General features: G+C 54.1%; 1 protein-coding gene across 4 annotated transcripts in view; it reads right to left on the bottom strand.

The window, feature by feature from the left end:
• ZFHX3 (zinc finger homeobox 3) overlaps positions 1-17,438 on the bottom strand; it is an 813,079-nt gene that overhangs the window by 186,847 nt on the left and 608,794 nt on the right. The window contains exon 1 of one of the 4 annotated variants that reach the window (XM_019487743.2): positions 14,395-16,904. The exons of the other annotated variants lie outside the window; for them this stretch is intronic. The gene's annotated coding sequence lies outside the window, so the exon portion shown is untranslated. Of the gene's footprint in view, positions 1-14,394; positions 16,905-17,438 lie in introns of those variants that run through there. 4 annotated transcript variants of the gene reach the window in all.

Raw genomic sequence — 17,438 nt, 5'->3', positions numbered from 1 at the left:
CAGTCTCTTCTGCTCCAAGCCTGCAGCTGTGCAGCCACGGCCCTACCTTTCAAGAGTAAAAACAAAGGCTTTAAAAAAACTGTTCTCACTGACTCAGTAACTGTGAAAAAGACTTCGCTTCAGGGCAGAAAGGAGGGAGGGACCAGCGAGAGGGAAATGAGCACGCAGTGCAGGATACGCGGCGTGGCGAGAAGGCACTCAGCTCGGGAACTGCACCCAGCACAGTCATCTGCTCGGGCCGGTACAACAGCACCCGGGAAGGGGAAGACCGTACTCCCTGGTTTCAGCCAAGGCTTCTCCCTACAGACCCCCACGCTTTACAAGGGAGGTGAAATCAGACAAAGGCACATTCAAAGGAGTAAAATCCCCAAGTCCAGCCCAGAAGACACCTCTGCTCCCCTTCTGAGGGGACATAGCCAGCTCCCAAAAGTGACGTGCGAAGCCTCAGCCAGGGGCTCGCTTCCACTGCACGCAAGCACACCCTCAAAACCTGCAACCCTGACCCGCAAAGCACGCCCCTGCAGCCTCCTGCTTTCGGGGAGTCACTCGTTCCATTGCATTTGGAGATCTCAGCAACAGCGTCCAAAGCAGCGATTTGGTGTTTTCTGAATCAAAGTCTTTTAGATCCCAAAGACATCTATCTGTCTGCAGCGCTGTGACTAGCAGACCCATAGCCGTGCACTACCAAGGAGGCAAAGAACCAGAACACCCCAGACCAACACTTTGAAACCGTGCACAAGCACCCTCCCACAAGGTGCAAGGCGCTGGTCCTCAGCTGCTTTGAGCAACCGCGGAAAGCAACAGTACTGCCAGGACACCGGTGCCAACTGTCTCCACCGCACAGACGTTACCGCCCAGAGCTGCCATCGCATGCCACTTAACAAGGGCTTGTACTAAGAACGTGGCTCTGGTGCCCCTCCATCCCTCCTACGTTGGGAAGGTGCGATTGGGAACCCTTCCATCAGCAATGCTGGCGAACGCACGGGTGGGTGGGTAAGGTCAGAGGACTGGGATAAAGAGAATAAAGACATTTTCCTAAAGCTGCAGGAAGCAGAGAGAAAAAACGCTAATTAACTCAGCAGCAAGTTGTTAGTATTTGCATATAAATGCAGCCACAAATCACTACAAACAAGCTAGGACAAGTCAGGCCTATTAGCATATACAAATCCAGCCTGGACGGCCGCTCTAGGTGAGTCATTGAGACTAGCTGTTCACTTCGGAGGCAGGCTGCCAACTTCCTGGGGGGAGAGGAAGGGTCCGTATCCAGACAAACAGCGTTTCTTCACCCGGCTTCTGTCACTGCTGAGCCCAGCCGGTGCCAGAGGCAGGGTTAAGAAACACTATCAAAACCCAGTCAGAGGAGCAGGATAAGTGAGACTGGAGGCTTAAACGCAAAGCAAGAGCAGGTCTGCAAAGAAAAAAAATGAACACTGTGGCTCCTCAGAAACAAACGGTCCCTACCTAAAAATACCAAACACCGCGTGAGGGTCAGAAAAGCAAGCCGTGCCGAGGCAGAACAGGTGCAGTGGTCAGAGTCCGAGTGCAATCGGTCATCGGGCACCACTGGGCGGCGTGGCGACACGCTCCACCAGGACTCGACCCCTGCGCAAGACGGGCAGGAGCTGACCAGCACCGGAGCGGGGCTTTCTGTGTCCGTTACTGTGAGCGCCGGATGGAAAGGGCCAAGACCTGTGCCAGGAAAGGTTTCATACAACTCCACACCGGAAGCAACCGCAGCAAATGCTGACACGCACAGCTGTAAAACAACAGCCCAACGGGGAACGTCAACTGACATGCATTTGGGAGCCGGGGGTAGATCTGGACACCCGTCTGACTCCGTAACCTTTAACACAACCAGAGGTACCACGCTGCAGACGCTTGACTGGGGAGAGGAACAGGTGAACCCCAGGTGCGAGATGCCAGCCACGCTGCTCAGCGCGGCACTGAGAAGCACCCACAAGCCACAGTGATGGGCACGGTGAAGCAAGCCAAGCACCACAAAACCCTGGACTACTTCTGGACTTCCCCTGGTCTTCCAAGGCAGCCACCCTTCTCCTCTCCCAATAAGCGTGCAACCCGATTTCTCCGCCAGCATTTCATCCTTCAATTCCCAGCCCTGCTGCTGAGGATTTCGGCACTTTTCAACATCACAGACTGCAGGTGCATTCAACAGCGCAGCTCTGAGACACCTTCCTCCTCCCGGGTGTGCAGTACAAGGGATCTGAATTACCTCTCTACCTGTGCTGCCTAACAAGGAACCCATTACTGCAGACAGAGGGACACCCTTTCTCTGCTTCCTCTCACACCAAGCCCATCCTGTGTCCTTCCACTGTTCTTCCTAATTATAATCTAATTTAGAGGAAAACCCTGCTGATTACGAGCTTGTGCCAGAGCTTGAAAACTCCACTTGCTAATGTCAAGTAGGAAATGCTCCTTGGCAAGCACCCTCTACAACACGAGCGCTCACGATGCAGACAGCTACCATTTCTCTCCATCGCAAGTGTGAAGGCTGGCAGTGTGCAAGCCCGCCGGGGGGCACAGTCCCGAGGCTCAGACGGCTCCAGGGTCTTCCTAGGCAACAGCAGGACAAAACGAACACTTCCCTGCACCTTCTGCAATCGCCTATGGCCTGGATGCTCGGTCCTCTGAAATGAAGGGAGGACTTCCTTAGATAGGATATAGTTATTGAAATGACGCAGACCACGAGCTTTCAGTACAACTGTCAGAAGTCGCCGGCCCTGGTTTTACCTCGTTACTCAGAGCGCTTGCCTGTTATCCAAGAGAGAGCCGTGCTCCAACGCATCTCGGCAGGAGCCAAGCTTAATAACCGGGTAGGACAACAACAGTCAACTTTTCCATTCAAAAGCCTGAGGTCCAGATTTTTAAAATATTACTAAGAAGGCTAAATTGACATTTTTCAATTAAGCAAAATCCTACAAACAGACCTCGCCTTACCAGAACATCTGGAAATTAATCTGCCTTGTCCTTTACGCCCTGCCATCTTCTCTGGAAACTGCCCTTTCCTGGCTTTCTTGTGGGAAAACTAGTCCCCTCAGCCCCACTTTGCAACCAGTTGTTGAGATCACACCTTCCTGCTTGAGTGTTAATTATTCCTTATTACACACAAGGCACTAGAAACATTTCTTAGTGATTTACTCTTTGTAATTAGCTGGAGCAATTAGAAAGCAATGGTTTAATGCTGGCATTTTTCTTGAACAGTTAGAGAGATGGGGCCTACAGGAAGATGCCCTTTTGGGACTCCAGCAGAACGGCAGTCGCAGTCGCACACCGCTCGGGCCTTGTCGACACACTAACACTGTACCACCGACCTACAGCACTACAGCGACCAAGGACGTTACAACGGTGCAACTTCTTTGCCCGGATGCTCGTTTCAATTTAAGCATCAGCTTAAGCACAGGTGCGAGGCACTCACACCCAAGCCAGAGCATCCGTGCAGGTCACGTCATCAGTCGCTACCGTGACCTCTCCGGGCAGCCTCGGACAGGTTTCTCACCCACACAAGGCCTTGCCACAGGACTCCAGCTGTGGATCGCTACGCTTGGGACGTACCTCGGCACGGCAGATATAAGAAAGGACAGGTTACAACCAGCTTCACAGATGCCAGGTCCAATTCTCATGTCACAACAGCGCGAGCGACAAGTAACTGCACAGACGTGCATTGTGTTGCACTGGCGCAAACCCAAGTCGCCCCCATTTTTCAATAAGGTGTTTTTTGGGGCAAACACTGGGCCAGCTTTTCAGCTGCTCAGAGTAAAGGACACAACCGAGGAGAGCAGCTTGCCACCCCCAACAGAACTTCAAAAGACAACACAACTCCACCCGGACACAGCCGATGTCCAGCAACGCAGCCGAACCTCGCCAATCTGCCACCAGAAAAACCTCCTGCAAGTCTCCTCCCCAACTCCCCTCTTATCTGAATCCATATTTTTCCCTTTCGGCCGTGCCTGGTTACACGGCAGTCTTTACAGCGCCCGTGTAGATGCGAGCGCGCCAGCTTCCAAAGGCTGATGTTGGACCAGTGGTGGCAACCAGAATTGTAGAAAGCCAGGGCTAAAACCTGCAGCAAAATCTCATTTTAGAAGCGGAAAGAGGCAAAACACATGAGAAATGCTCCAACTGCAGAAAGTAACAGGGCTGTTTTTAGAAACTGCTGCATTAAAGAAGTGAAAGCTCCCGAGGAGGAAGAGGAAGGACCGGGGCTGGTGCTGAGAACAGCACACCAAGTTCACACCCACCAACAGTACTGCAAAGCAGGGGGGAAAACTCCTCTCCCAGCGGCTCCCTACGCCCGGCCGTGGCAAGGGTACGGCTTGGCAGCGCGCGTCCCTGTGGACAGACATCGGGGCATCTCGCCTCCAGGACAGGTGTGCACAAGTGCAGCTGCACCGATGCAGCTGCATGTCTACAAAAAACCAAGGGCAAGCACACGGCAGCCAACACGACCTCAGGCTGCAAATCTGACCTAGCCTCAAACCAGGTTTGCCAAGTCAGCACAACCACTCCGGCAACAAGCAGGCTCAGGAGGGAACTCCAGCCATTAGATGAGCATCGTGCAGAGCCTCCTAGAAAAGCACTTCCACTGCAGCTTTTGCCCCTGTTTGTAGCCACAAAAACAACTTGCAATGGGGGCTGCCCCCACCCAAGACACCCGGGGTCCGCAGGCAGCACAAGCCAGCTTCCCCATCCCAAAGCAGCGCCGGGCTTAGCTGAGTTATAGTCTTTAAGGCAAGCCCTATACTGGTCTACCAAAACCCTTTGATTAAATTAGTGCATCTTTACAGAGAACCGTTTCTATCCAGCTCAGACCCCTCATCAGAACTGCCAACGTCAGCCACAAAGCGTCTTCCTACCCCGCCAGCCCCGTGCAACCAGCCCAGCAAAGCTCAAGTGAGCTGGATCCGATTTCTGCTCGTCTATCAGCAACCGGTTTCCTTACTAACGGCTTGTCTACATGGGAACAGTGCACCAGTTCAACCTACGTGTAGTCAAACTGATTTACTTCACCTAGTGCAAACCCTTAGGTGGACACTGCGTTTCAGTTCAGAAGTAGCTTATTTGGGTTTAGATTAAAAATGGTTTCCAACACGAGTAAGCAAGAGGGGTGAGGGAAATCAGTTCTTCAAATTATCTAAATTAGACTGCTGATTTTTTGATTTTTTTTTACATAGCAAAGGCCTAACGTCTGATAACTCATGCATGCAAAGCCAATAGGCATAGCACAGCTCTGAGTGGTGACCTACCTCGACCTGCATACCGCTAGTACTTTGATAAGGGAAATAAAACACTCAGCTCGTCTCTCAGAGCATAGGGCGAGTTGGCAGGGATGCCAGCGAGAACAGGGAGCATGCTTTTATATAGGAATATTTGAAATAATAGCCGTGGAGACTTCCTACAGCATTTTTACGAGACACTTTTCGGAATGGAATATTTCAACTGTTTGCTTCATTCACTTTACAGGATCGCGCCGCTTTGAGATCAAGTCCACCTCAAATCCAAGTCACAAGTAATTTCAGATCCAACAGGGAAATTATGTTTTAAGAAACACACGTTACATATCTGTTCAAATGTTTCTCTTCCCTCTGCCCTGTGAAAAACCCACACAATAACCCGGAAACCAACTAACCAGAGGAACGAATTACACACAAAAACACTTCCCAAGGTACAGTGAAAACACCACCATAAAACAAAGTCTCCATCCTTTCTGTTATAATAACCTTAAGTATTGCTTCTATCAGTTTTCAGACAACAGTGAAATTCTGAGACTGCTTTGCCCTTTAAAAACTAGAAAGAGGAAAAAATGAATAATTTACAATATCATCTACGCTCTCATCTTTGTAACTCGATGTCAGGACTGGATTCATACATTTGTGTCACACCTTTTCAGGATGAGGGATCTGGAAAAGAGGAGGGGAAAAAGCTGCGCCTTTCTGTTGCTTTCTGCCATTTAAAGGCAACCATCACCAACTCCCCCCAACTCGCCCTCGTCAGCAAAAGAAGTTTTAGCCTTCAAAATTCAGGTCTTGTCTAGCTCGTCTTCCCCAGAAGATTTCACAAAAGATTGGAGAACTAGCAAGATGACCCCACAGTGCAATATCTAGAGACTGAAGCCTGAACAAATGAGAATGGAAGGGAAAGGAGTTGGAGGCTATTTAGGTATCCGTGTATTAATGCCAATTCACTCAACGGCTTGATAAACGGTTGAGAGCATCTTTATTATTAAACACATCACCCCTTCGTGTGAGGGGCAGGAAAGATCCCATTCCTGCTCTCTTGCCCACCAAGGAGAGCTACAGCAACAAAGCAGGAAAGACGTTTGAGCGTCCAAATATTTCTACAGAAAAAGAATGAAGGCAAATTAAACCGGATAAAAACCCCTATTTTTCTACTGCTTCGAAAGCAATGCTCGAGGCTGCTGCTCTTAGGACTTGCACTTTGTTTCCTTCCCATGTTTTGGGCGGGGATGCCTAGAGGAACGTGCCAGGCACAGGTGGCAGACTCCAGGGCCAGACGGATCCCTGCTGACCCCAGGGCGGGAGGAATCGTCCTCTCCATGTGCACGACAGGATCACCAAGCCCATCCAAGAGCGCTCTCAGAAAGCAAGGCGCTGCCCGTCCCTCCAGCTGCACCAGCCCAGCGCGCAGGTCCGAGCAGTCACTGGCCCTTGCTAGAGAGAAGCACGGGGGAGAAGCACTCGCTTTCCTGCCGAAGCTGAATCGAAGACTTGAGACTGACAGCACCATTAGGACATGGCACCAGATCAGCAGGAAGTGAAAGCTCCACGGCTATTTCACATGCCGGCTCCATTTGCACTTGGAGCCTTTCCCCGCTCCTCGCGCGCCCGCAGCCAGAGGAACTCCCTCCCGCCCCGTGCAGGCCAAAACCCAGCTCTCGCACAGTACTTCCAGTTTAAATCTGCGAGGTCCAAGCCCTGTGAAGGACACAGCACCTTGGTCCGTGCCAGGCCAGGAGACGCAGAGGTGGCCTTGCTCGGTGCTCAGCTCTCCTCTGGCCCCCGCGCGCTCCGGTTTCTCACCTCTGGGATCTGCCGGAGGAGCGTGGGGGCAGGCAGACACAGAAGAGGTGTCGCACTGGGCCCTCCTTTTGGTTGACCTTTGGTGTCCTGCCAGTTAAGCCCCAAAGCCCCTTTGATGATGGAGGACTAAGTGTAGGAGGGAGATATATCATTGCTGAAGCCCAATGACCAAGCAGCTACATGTTTCAAGATCCCCTAGGGATGTCCAATTCCTCTCTGGAGGCATTCACATCAAAGGCTTCTCATTAATCCTTGTATTTCCCAACTGTATCGTGACCTTCAGATGCAGGAGCGAACAGGGATGGGGTGAAAGGAGAGGAAACCAAAGCAAGCGAGCCAGAGTCCTGACAGTGCACATGCTGCCGAAAGAAATGCCTGCTTCGTGGCCTAGTGACCTCCCGGGCTCACCGAGGAAAAGGGGCAAAAGACTTTCATTTCTAATTAGCTGCCATTTACCCACCTTCCACAAAACCTGCATCTCCTCCCCCGACCCCCCCAAGAAAGAAACCCCGCGCATCACAAAGCAGCGGGCAGCAAGAGGAAGCAGCTTCACACAAAAGCTCGTGAATGAGACGGTTGCAGTTTATTCAAGATACTTCCTAAAGCAGCTGCCAGCAGCAAGCACGAACCAGAGGTGGGGCAGCTGCCAGCCAGGTTCAAGGCTCTGGATCCAAGAGCAGCAGTTTTCAAACAACACTAGGAGACCAACACAACCAAAGCCAAGAGGTTTACACTTCTAGGGGAAAGACGGGCTTCGCTGCCCCTGCGCCCCGCGAACCGCCGCGCAAGTCGGAGACCTGCGACTCCGCACAGAACTAGGCCTTTTTTGGCCGCTTGTTTCAAGCAGTTCCTGGACTCCCCCAAAACGCTGCTTAACCAGTTGCCATTTCAGATGGACCTGCAGTGAGCCTGCAACCAAGGCAGCTTTGCAAGCAAGGCTGCTTTGGCATCAGACCCACGTCAGGTATTTCCAGGATCTCCTGCTGACCAACAAGAGCTCCTGCCTGCTCAAAACAAAGAGGAAACAGTGGAGAGGCTGATTAAAATAACAAGACGCCCAAGGAGAAGGCTGTGGCAGCTCTTTCCCAGCAGACACCGCTGCAGGCTGAGTCAACGGGACGCTAAAGCAGCAGTGGGGCCGAGCAACCGTCTGCGGCCCGTCCTCAGGAGCCAGGCATCGCTCCCGTGGCACGCGGCGGGCACGCGGCCAGCTCCCACCCAGCAAGAGACATGAAACTCCGGACACCTGGTGCTCTGCCCCGTCTCTCTCCTTACACAAGGACATACGAATTGCCATCCGCTCGCTGGGTCAGACCACAGGTCCATCGTGCCCAGGCTCCGGTGCCACACAGTCAGGAGCTGCAGCAATGCCACCCTCCGCTCCCGCCCCGGGCACGGCTCTGCTGCGGTGCAGCGAGCAGATGGTCGTGCCCCCAGCTCCCTGACTAACAGCACAGGCGTGCGGCACGCGCCTCCCCCGGAGGCTCCAGCAGGACCCTCCGCTCTCTGACTCAGTGCCGTGACTCAGCACGTACGCGCTAGGTCTGCTGCAGAGGCCGCCATGCATTGCAGAGGGCTCGTTTGGAGATATTAAAAGCCTGTCTACGTTTCTGCAGTGCGAGAGCAGACGTCCAAAGCAACCCTTTCCCTGGGGCCTGGCCTGCAGCAGACCCTTCGGAGAGCCCTCCGTGCTGCTGACTGACCCGTCGCCTTCGGCAGGCGTGCTGCAACCGCGGCACGAGCATTGTGCAGCCCCTTCTCCTGGAGAAGGCAACACGTGCTGACCGGATCGTGCACGGTGTGCTCCACTCGGATCCTAGCACAGCCGGCACGAGCCGGAGATTCATGCTTCCCCCTTCGCCAAACTGAAGGTCAACTATACCAGGGCTACAGGCACCTGCCTACAACAGCGGTATCCAACACATGGAGCCTAGCAGGCCAGACGAGCGGCACAGGGCCAGTGAAGACTGGTCCTGGAGCACGGGGAGGCATCACCTGGCCTGCAAGACTGGACTTTGGCAGCAGCGTTACCTGCTGTAAGTCCCTGGAGCCATGGCAGCTGCCACTCCCCCTGCCACCAAATTTCTGACCCCACCGGCAGCTCTGTAGACCAGATCACACGGCTCGGGACATGTCTTGGCCCTCTCGGCCTAAAACAATCCTGCTGCAAGAAGGCCAAGAGCAATACAGGGAGTGGCAGCAACAACCACAACATCAGGGAAGAGGAGAAAGGCAAAAAAGCCTAACCACAGGATCCAAGTACACCGCCTTTCTCCATCTGAGAGGGAAAGGGAGCCCAGGCAGACTTCTGCATCTCTGACTAGACGCGTCCTCCTAAGTCTGACACCCCCCCTGCAGAACAGCCCCGGCTCCCAAACCGTGCTATCCAAGTTGGCCTTCTTTCCATGCCAAGATGCCAGAATAAATTCATAAGGCCCAAATATTCCCATGTACCGGGGAAATGGGGGAAGCAAAGAAACAGCTTCATCTACAAACACGTATTATGGCTCAAGGAGGAAGGAGTGTCCCTCCCTAGGATGCTGCAGGTCCAAGCACTTGCCCACTCGAGCGAGGAGCATTAACGGACTGGAAGGTGCAGGGAGGAATGCAGCAGACAGCGACGAGCAGCCTGGGAGGAAAGATGAAATGCCCAAATGCACAAGGTAGGGGACACAGCACAGATTTCCACATCCAAACCACCCCGCGGATCTTTTATCACCGACCCTCTGGCGAGGTACACATCTCGTTCGTACGCACGGGAACTGAGGCACCAAGATTCGACTCCTTGCCCGCAGCCAGCATTACAAAGAATACAGGCCTTTGCGACTCCGCCGCCACGGTCACGTCAGCCAGCTGCATTTCTAACAGCCCACAAGCACTTGAAGGATGTAAACAGCAAAGCCAGAGAAAAATTCAGGCTAGCAAAGTTTCTAACTAGAACGAGTGACACTGAGAAAGGAAAAAGTGAGGTTCCCCCTCGGTGAACTTTCTAGGAATGGATGCACGCAGGCCGTGGTATGGCCTCCGCAAGGGAGGGGAGGAATCCCCACCGCTGAAAACTAGACTGGAAAAAGCCAGCAGGCAATATCCTGCCAGGAAACAATCCTGCACGGGGCCCTGCAAGATGCACACGATGATCCCAGAGGTCGTTCCCATATCCCGCTGCCGCGATTACGCTGAACGGCGTGCGGGGCACTTGCTCTCCTCCCTCCGCCCCCCAATATTCCCGGGAAGGGAAACTCCCTCCCCCAGGGCTGGCCGTGCCCAGTCGGCGCAAGGCATCCAGTGCCTGGCCCCCAGAGGCAGCGCCTGAATGCAGCCTTCCCGCTGCCCAGCTTCTTGTAATAGCTTTATGTAAATGCCGTCCGGCTCTCACAACGTGCCGGTAGGACTGCGCTGGGAGGGGGCCGAGGAAAGGGGGGGCTTCACGTTAGACATCAACAAAGCAGAAGGTTAATTTGAAACTCACAGCCCTGCTGCTCGTGTGCTTGTCTCTCCCTCACCCTCATGCCTCGCTCTCCTTTCTGTGCAAAGCCTGACATCTACAGTTCTGTCTGGCACAGTAAGGGGCTGCTAATCGGAAATGCATGCAAGGACGTTGGGTACACAGCAGCCGGGAGCTCTCGCGCTCCTTCAGCGCCTGCTTTCGCTAGCACACAAACCAAGCACGCGCGCGTCCACTTCAGCCTCGGAAACGGACACAGGTCTGGAGGAAAGGAGACCTGGCGTAGACCTCGCGGGCGCCCAAAGTCCCCAGAAGGCCGAACCATGCCCGCGACCCACTGGCAGATTTTTCTCGGCTCGAAGAGTCATCCCTGCCCAACAGCGCACGAGGCACTTAAACCCGGATGCAACTGGCTGCTGCTGGTGCACGCTGATGTGTCGTGCTTTCCAACGGAGAGACCTCTTTCCCCTTTTAAAGGCAACTCGAGTCGCAGCCGACAACCTCAGCAACCGGACTGTGGGATATTACTTAGACAAGCAGTTTGGGTCTCAACCCATCTTTTTGCCCTGTGTTTCTAACAATGTTTAGGGCGGCGGGATCTTGGTCTATGACTGTAGCCCTCAGGCACGTCTACAACACAGATGCAATAAATGAAGAGGATGTAGCGCGACCAAGCCAGCTGCAGAACAACGTTCAGATGCTGAAACAGCTCCGAACACTGACCTGCCATGACCCAAATGCAAGCCACTATCCCCACAAGTCAGCACGGTTCCCTCCTTCCTGGATTTCTTACAAGAGCCTTAGTTCGCATGCCCCTTTCAGCCAGCCTCCCAAGTCAAATCCCAGCACGACAGCCACGGCCTCCAAGCATTCAATCTCTCACCAAGGCACAAGGCTTTGGTAGGCCGAAGTGGATCGCACACCGGCCCACTTAGGGCTGTTTCTGACTGCAACCCCTTCAGGCTGCAAGTGCCTCCAACACCCATCCGTCCCTTCTGTTTTACCCACTGTTGTTTCATAAGAGGTAGGCAAAAAACCCCCAAACCAGTACGGGTATATCATTGAACAGCAATAGCACAGGTGCCAAAATAATGCAGAGAGTATTTGTGTTGTGCCCACCACCGTAAGACCAGACAGGGCTCGGGATTCGTATGTGCGGCAGTATGCATGATTTATGGTATAACGATGGGGGGGGCATCTAAAGCCCAGCACACTAACAGGCCGTTCTGCAATTAGTTTACTGCTGGTGGAAGAACTGCGGTTCTCTCTCGGCTTCTCCTGCAGACACCAGGCAAGCCCTGCCCTGCGAAGCAAGTATCTGTATTTATTCCAGAGAGGCAGTGATTCGACAAACTTTCTAGCCAGCCACCCTAGGTTATCGGTACGCTGGGAGGGAGATGGAGCAGGCAGAGTATTCACACAAAGAGAGAACAGCATCACAGCAAACTCTTACTTTCCAGGGCCTGCCTATTTCATTCAGTTCTGGGAGATGATGATTTTTCTACAGGTGCATTCCTGTCCTCAGAGCAAGTGCTCAGACACAGCTAAATGCTGCACAAAACACACAATTTTAACTTTCCCACGGGAGGAGGAAGACTCCTCCGTGAACAGTAATAATACTGCGTGGTGTGGTCCTATCACTATCGATATCTCCAACCCCACCCCCTCCCCAAACTGGAGAGAGAAGCTACCTTCCTTTCTCCAAACCCCAATCTCTTCTGAAACCCGAGAGCCTGATTTCCCTGGGCTTGCTCTTTCCACCTTCCCAGGAACGCACGTTGCAAAATGAATTGGGGACAACAGAAAAATGTTTGTGCTCTGAAAAAACCTAATGCTGCTGTTTCACTTGAACTTTTATTAAACAAGGGGCATATTTATAATGGGATAACACCACAAAAAACAGCCAGCCAACAGTTAAATATCTTAAATGCAACAATGACTTCAAGAGGAGAATGAAAAAGAGCCCAGAGGGCCACAAGACAAGGTCAGGATCCTTCAGCAGGGAGAGGGTCCTGAACAATGGCCATTACAATCTGCTCCTTCCACCGCCCAGGCCCCTCCAGCAGCCTCCGACCCCCGCGGATGCACGCTCTGCAAGCAGGCTCTGGGCTCCACGCGGCAGCAGGCGCGCAACCTGAAGGCCGCGGTGCTCCACAACCGAGTCAGACGGCTCCCTGCTCAATCCCCCCGAATGAAAAAATCATTTCAAATCAGAAAGAGCTTTGAACTGTACAGTACACCCTCTCTCTGAAAGCAGACATAATGCAGTCCTGATCTAAAAGGCCATTCTTAGCAAATACGTTCTTTAAGCGGTGGCTGCTGGGGAGATCAACGCTTCGCCCCTGCAACGCTGACAGATGGACGCCTGTGTCCTGTGGCACCCCCAGGAAAACGGGAGCGGTCACTCCGACAACTCCACTTCTTTGGAAGCCAGTCAGTCGTGTTTCGTCCGAACGCATGGACTGACTGGCAAGACAAGCATTTAAAAAAACCAAAACAGAAGCAGAAAGCAGAAAGCACTGGCTTGCACCAGCCCCCCATTCCCAAAACGGGAGAGGGAGCACCTGTGCCAGCTGGGAAGTCCCCCTCAGATACAACTGCACCAGCCAGGTTTCTTTATACACATGCAACGAGTGCACGTCCATCCCGTTCGCATTCTTGCACTTCCAAGGCAGATACAACCTCTGCAATAAGGGACAGCGATGACTAGCTCCACCATTTTCACGAAAAAGGGAAACCTTTGCTATTTTCTCTCCCCCCCCCCACTTTTTTCTTCTTTTAGCGCAACTGAGCCTAGTTACACGTATTCTTGCAAATCATTCCCTATGCTTACAAAAAAAAATTGTAAATCCAGAGCAAGCCAAGAGGCAGGATGTTGAGCGAAGATCCCCCTGCCCTCACCTCGCCCCATTGTGCCTAGGCAGTCCTATTTAGGTACACGTTACGGTCTGTGGTGCCGAGGCCCCCCTCGGGCGCTATGTAGAATGCAGATTTTCCAGACAACAGACCACAACAGCTCCGTCAAAACCATTAGAGTCTGCTGTGCCGAGGCCTATGCACAGATGTTTCGATTCCCATTCTCCTGCCACGACAGCCCTCAACAACTCTATCGTGCCAACATTAGTTCCACAGACTGAAAATCCTACCCGGATTTCAAACGACAGAAAATAGGAGGAGGAAGCACAGGCAGCCCCAGGCAGGTGCTGAAAACAGTGCCTGTTACCAGCAGAATTTCTTTCGTCTGCTTTACTTTTTCCTTCTTCCTAACGCAGAGGTGTAAACCTGCCAGCAGGGACTAACGGGCTGCGGCGCGGTTCCAGGAGGGGGAGAAAGAGAAAATGGAGTCGTCCTGCACGCACCCCGGACACCTCGCCTCGGCCACGGGAGGCTCTGCCTACGTACGGTGCAGCGTCCAAAACCCAGGGACCGAGAACACAAAGCACCGACAGACCTGGAAGCACAGCTGCACACCCGGTGCAGATGTGGGGAGGGAGGCAGGGAGGGAACGGGACTCCTGCTTTTTTCATGGACCATCTCTCCCGTCCGACACATGCGTTTCCATTCAGCCTCACGTAACCCACACAAAGGCTGAAGGCGGGATGCGCTCCGCTCAAAACAAACTTGACGGGCTTAAGAGGTTGGGGTGGGGGGGGGGGTGAGGGGGGAAATTAGTCTGTGCTAAAACGCACCGATCTCTTCGACGTGGGGCAAGACACTTTTATCGTTAAATGACCGTAAGAGAAACACCGCTCGTTCCAGCACCAGCACAGCCAGCCAGGGATAAGATGGTTGCCTAACAATTCCTCCAGAGCGGACGGACGAGCAGACCTGGGGCTGACAGGAGCGAGGGACGCACATGCAAGGGAGGAAGATGTCAACAAAAACGGTGCCTACCGAAAGTTAGCACAGGAGCCTGGCATTTCCCTTCCTGCCTTTTCGGGATACCAGAACTGCTGTGCTGAAAAGCGGAAGCAAACGTTAAGAGAGACTAATGCAGTCAGCCATATGTCCATCAGTTGAGGATTTAGCGATTTCTGCTGAAGCTGTTCAACTGCTGGCCAGGCCCAAAGTAAATCTGCTCCGTGCTATTCCACCGCTCTCTCCCCAGACACAAACAAACTGCGAAATTTGAAGAAGAAGAAGGAGAAAAAAAAATTCTAAACCGAAGAGATTAAAAACCGTGGACAAATGTTTTTGCTTTTGTGTCTCACCAGCGTGATTGTTTGCTAGACTCGGCTCTGACAATAACCACGAGAAGGCCATCCAAAGGAGCCAAGCACACGCGGAGACTTCTTGTGCTGCCTTTGGTCTGACTGAAAAGCACCTTAGCTCAGTTCTTCGGGAACAAAAGGCCAGCGCCGTGGAAAGTGAAAGAGGTTACCCGGGGGTGTCACATCAAGCCAAGTGTCAGTGCTGGTTCATTTTTCACCAGAGCTCGGTTGCAGAAAAGCTGAAGCAAAGGTCCTAATGGCCACTCTTCCTAGTACAGTCAGACCTTAAAAAAAATAAAAAAAATAAAATAAAATGAAACGAAGCACCACCTTTGCAGTTAGCACAATTAGGTTCTTTTTCCTCCCTTCTGCTTCTTTTGTTTGCTTTTGTCACTGACCGAAGGCTGCTCGCCGAGGAGAGCGGGGCTGGACGGTAATATTAGTAACGTCAGGAAAACTGGATCCCTATCTCCGAGTCAGCCAGCTGACCAGGGAGAGGAAAAAACCACTTAAAAATGTTAAACTGGAGACGAAGACGAGGAAAGAAATTAAGGGAAAAAGCCTCGCAACACTTTCCTTCTTTTCACAGCGGGAGCCCCACTAATGCTGGCCTCAGATTTGCAAGTGAATTGAAGTCGTCATTAGAACTTTTTTTTTTTGGCGGGGGGAGGGAGGGAGGGACAGCGGAGAGTATTAAAGACATTAAGAAGGGGAGCGAGGGAGAGAAAAGGAAATTGAGATGAATCATCGCCTGCCACGGCAGCCCACGGACAGGCCACAGAAAGTAGATGCCCGAGCCTTTAACCAGATCCTGGGATCGCAGCTCCTTCCCGAGCAGGCAAATGCGAGAGTGACGGAAAGGCACTACTTGACCCTCAGCCTTTGAACCCAGAACTTGCTCGGCGGCTGCACTTCCCCGCACCGCCGTAGGCTCCAGCTGAGACGGGGGGAGGCACAACAAACAGCTCAAATATGAAAGGAAATGACATCAGCAAACTGAAGGACCTGGTTAATAGAGATCAAAACAAAACAAACTTCGAAACCTTTTGTGCGGCCCCGAGCCCTCTCCCGAGAACGCGTCGCCGCCGGGGAGCCGGACCAGCAGTGCCGCGGGAAAGCGAGGCCCGGCGCGGGCCGGCCGGCCGGATGGACAGGCCGGCCAGCCGGGGAGCGGGCAGGGAGAGCACAGCTGCCTCGGTTCGCTCCTCCGCCGATATTTAATGTGTACTGGTGTTTATAATCCAAACGCCACGCTCTGCGTTTCACTTAATACAGGACCAGACAGTGCTCCCTAATGAGGGAGCATTACAATCAGCTTGTAATACTGAATTTTTAATGCTGCCAAGGATTCTGTTACATAACCGTATGAAAACCAGGAGCGGGAAGGGGGCTCGCGGCGACACGACGCACCGGGTCACCGCCCGCCCGGGCGCGCGGTCCTGCTCCCCGCGCTGCGGCGTCCAGCCGGCCCCGAGCCCCAGCACAGGTGGCCGAGCTGCGAAGCGGAGCCTGCCCCGGCCCCGGCCCCGGCCCCCGCCCGGGGAACGGGGTCACGCCGCGTCTCCCGCACCCGTCCTTCCAACTCCGGCTCGGCCGCCTGCCAGGTTTTAAACCGCTTCGCTCCGCGGATGGGGGGAACGGCAACTTTCTCCTCGTCCGCAGAGCGGGGGACAGATCCCAGCACGTAAAAGTTCACCGAGGCACACGCACACCCAGACGCGCAGCAAACGCACGTCGCCTCCGCCGCTCCTCTCGGTAATACCCTACGACTGTAAATCTATAACCGCTGCAATGATTTAGTGATTAAAAACATGATAACATATTGTGCAACTGCAAACCACACCACCCCTGCCAACTCTCCTCCGAGACACGGCAACAAAAAGACAGAAAATGCGTTGCTTGCAGCAATCCTCCCAAACTCCGCCGAGACCCGGGGGGACGGCACGGGCCGGGCCGGGCCGGGCCGGGGGGACGGGTCGAGGCTGAACCCCGGCCCAGACGAGGGCAGAACTGGAACGGGGCAGAGCTGCACGGACGACCGCCTCGCCAGCAAATTACCATCTACACACGCCTGGCTTTTCTCTCGCTTTTTAACTTTGTCCTAACTGGAATAACTGGTCTTGTGCGACGACGGCTCGCGTATTCAAAGTGCTTTGTAATAGGACACGGAGACCGAGCCTTATTTGCCTAAACTCAATGGTTTTACCCCCCCCAGACACACACACACACACACACATACTTTTTCCCTTCCTTGCGGGAAGGGGGGCAGGGAGGGAAAGCTGGCAGCTACAAAGCGAGTACCTGGCAGGGCCGGGCCGGGCCGGGCCGGGCCGGGCGGGAGGGGGTCGCAGCCCGACCTGGCAGTCTCTCTGTACACGGGTGTTTTGGAGGCGGCCGTGGGAGCTGGTCCCGGCGGCCCTGGGGAGCGGCGGGCGGAGACAAAGTGAGGAGCGCTGCCCGCGAGCCGGGCCGGGCCGGGCCGGGCCGGGGCCGGGGCCGCCGCCTCCCCCCTCCCGGCCGGGCCGGGCCGGGCCGGGCCTCCCCCGCGGGCCTGGGCAGGGCAGAGCCGGGCACGGGACGGGGCGATGCCTTTTGTTGCGGCCCCGCGGGCAGGGAGCGCAGGGAGGCCGGGCCGGGCCGGGCGGCACCTGCGGGTCGGGTCGGGCCGGGCCGGGGCAGGCCAGGCCGGGCGTCCCGGCGCGGACTTGCGGGCCGGGCCGGGCCGGG

The sequence above is a fragment of the Alligator mississippiensis genome, chromosome 10 (genome assembly GCF_030867095.1).
Source record: "Alligator mississippiensis isolate rAllMis1 chromosome 10, rAllMis1, whole genome shotgun sequence".
Lineage (NCBI taxonomy): Eukaryota > Metazoa > Chordata > Crocodylia > Alligatoridae > Alligator > Alligator mississippiensis.
The sequence above is the reverse complement of the archived record's forward strand: the minus strand, read 5'-3'. Positions and strand labels throughout refer to the sequence as shown.